This window comes from Marmota marmota, unplaced genomic scaffold (assembly GCF_001458135.2).
Source record: "Marmota marmota marmota unplaced genomic scaffold, marMar, whole genome shotgun sequence".
In the NCBI taxonomy this organism is placed as follows: Eukaryota; Metazoa; Chordata; class Mammalia; order Rodentia; family Sciuridae; genus Marmota; species Marmota marmota.
The window spans coordinates 14,364,721-14,367,311 of NW_026000082.1; the positions used below are offsets into that span (position 1 = coordinate 14,364,721).

At 46.6% G+C, this 2,591-nt stretch overlaps 1 protein-coding gene across 5 annotated transcripts in view; it reads left to right on the forward strand.

Moving 5' to 3' along the window:
* The window catches only part of Ttc39a (tetratricopeptide repeat domain 39A), a 49,192-nt gene that overhangs the window by 11,970 nt on the left and 34,631 nt on the right, over positions 1 to 2,591 (forward strand). The window contains exon 1 of one of the 5 annotated variants that reach the window (XM_048815414.1): positions 45 to 233. The exons of 3 other annotated variants lie outside the window; for them this stretch is intronic. The gene's annotated coding sequence lies outside the window, so the exon portion shown is untranslated. Of the gene's footprint in view, positions 1 to 44; positions 234 to 2,591 lie in introns of those variants that run through there. One more of the 5 variants, XM_048815416.1, reaches the window with a different exon arrangement.

Genomic DNA, 2,591 nt, shown 5'->3' on the forward strand with positions numbered 1-2,591 from the left:
GCCGCGAGGGGGCTGCGGAAACTGCCCCAGGGGACCCTGGGTCGGCCACTCCCCCTCTGGGTCCCAACTTTCTCACGGAGGTGTAGTCAGAGCCATGTTTGCAGGAGGCTGCTCACCAGCCGCGTGGCGTTGGTGTCTGGGTGGGCCTGTGACCATCCCCCCACCCCCCCCCCGCTAAGATGAGGAAACTGAGGCATAGCTCTTTATCTGACTTGTCTTCGCTCCTCCCTGAGGTAAGAGTTGGGACGAGTTCTGTCTGATGTCAGAGCTCCCACCCACGTCATCTTCAGTGATATTGGGTGGACTTAAAGGGCTGTGTGTCCAACCCGGCCCAGGGGACGTAACAGGGTTGTAAAAGGTGGGCGTTGGCACTATCGACAAGGCTGTCTTGCCCAGCCCTACCCCCACCCACTGAGGACTCCTGTGGGACCTCCACATTGCCGCTGTAGCAGTGACAGCTGCTTGCTGTCCAGAGACCTTCCGCAGCTCTGCCTTTCCTAAGCCCCGGTGGGTAGGGGCAGCTGCGGGGATTTCTGGCTGCTGGCAGGTTGCTGGGCAGAGATCGAACCCCAGGTGAGCTGGAACCTATGCCTGCCCTGCTTGGAGCCTCACTACCGGTGACAATATTTGCCAAGGGCCTGAGGCCTAACAAATGAACAGGGAAGTTAGGAACCTGGTGCCATCTGGGCAGCTGGATGCCCCCATAGGGCCTTTGTGTGGGGCTGGAGTAAAAGAGTTCAGAAGCTGGGTTGCTGGTGAGGGATGCCTGGTAAGTTTTGCCTTTATCATTTTTGTTATATGACTTTGGCCACGTTCTTTACCCTCCCTAAATTTTTCGACCCACCTTTGGAAAATATGGGGAGGCTGGGCCACCTACTCCCTTCCTGCTGAGGGCTGAAGTCCTTGTAAATCTGGAGCTTGCTTAGGTCCCCTTCTGCCCAGCTCTGACTTAGCACCACCCCCCTGGGTCTAGAAAAGTGATTTCCTGGAGAGTATGCAGGCATGGAGCAAGGCTTCCATGAAAGAATCCTAGACTTTGGGACTGAAATCCACATTCATCCCTCTTCTTTATACCACCACATCCATGCCTGAGTCCCCTCCACAACCTCAGGCTCCTCTGGGCCTGCTGTGGGATTCCAGGGCAGCAGGCTGGCTCTTCTAGCACTGGCAGACCTTCCTCAGACTGACCACATCTGCCTCCCTGCAGTCCTGCCATGGCCTACTGTTCTTTGAGGTCATGTAGGTCTATCTGCCCCTGCCTTGGTCAGAGTCATCCTCATGAGATCTGATCAGTTGAGGCCCAAATCAGAACTATCTCCACCTTCTCTGTGGACACTAATTCAGTCACTCATCAAATAAGACCTCTCTTGGGCCCAGCCCTAGGCAGGATGGTCAGTGGTGAACAAAGTAAGCCTCAAATCTCTACCACTTTAAAAATTATAAAATATTTTTAAGCCTTTGGAAGAAGATAGCAAATAATAAACTGAACTCTCATTTTTTGTCACCCAACTTTGTCAGATATTATCACTGTGCCCCATTTAGTTCATGTTCTTTTTTTTTTTTTTTAAGAAATAAACCATGGATATGTCAAGAAATTTGTAATGTTTTGAACAACCAACAATAAAAAATTAAAAATAATAAAAAAAAAAAAGAAATAAACCATGGAAACCTCTGTGGACACTCCTTCCCTCCTTCCCTCTCCAGAGATAATTGCCATCCTGAATTTTGGTTTTTTCATTTCCCCGTTTTCATTCTTTTGCTGAATATATGAAATGCTAAATGGTAGGTAGGTGTTCTTTAAAGTGGAGTCATAGCATGTGTTGTCCTGCAGCTTTTTCCTCATTCAACGTCAGGTTTCTGAGGTTTAGCCTTCTTGATCATGTGACTCTGGTTGTCCTTGCCCTGATATATGGTACACCACCCTGTGTAAAGACTCACATTTATTTACTTACCTTTCTTGTTGGACATTGAGGTGGGTCCCCATGTGTTGCTGTTCAAATACTGAATATTCTTGTACAGGTGTCCTTTGCGCATGTGTTTCTCTGGAATGTCTCTTAATAGTAGAATTGCCAAGTCATAGGTATGTACTCAATCTTTTAAAGTTATTTAGTTTTATTATAAAATCAGTGCTGCTCAGTAAAATAAATGATGGCAATATATAATGTTAGGAAAAAGTTATAATTGCTGATCTTTTCTGAGTACTTCCTATTGTGCTTTACACAATCTCATTTTTTACTACAATACAAGGAGGTAGATCCTGTCATTCCCAGGCCATTGACGAAAAAACTGAGGCTTATAGAGGTTAAAGAACTTTCTCAGGTTTTTGCAGTAAGTTATTGCTGAGACGCAGCTTGAGTCCAAGGGTTATGTGCTTTTAAAATGCTTAAAGGCCACCTTGTTATGCCACAGGGCACTCGCTTTATGTGCATTTAAGGGGTCTCTGGAAGGAGTTTAGAAATATCTCTTTGGAAGTGGATATGTTACTTCACTCGTGGCGCCAAAGTCCCCCTCTCCCATGATGGAGCAGGGATTAAAAGCCACTTCTGGCTCCAGAATGCTTCTTTTTTTTTTTTTTTTTTTTTTTTTTTTTA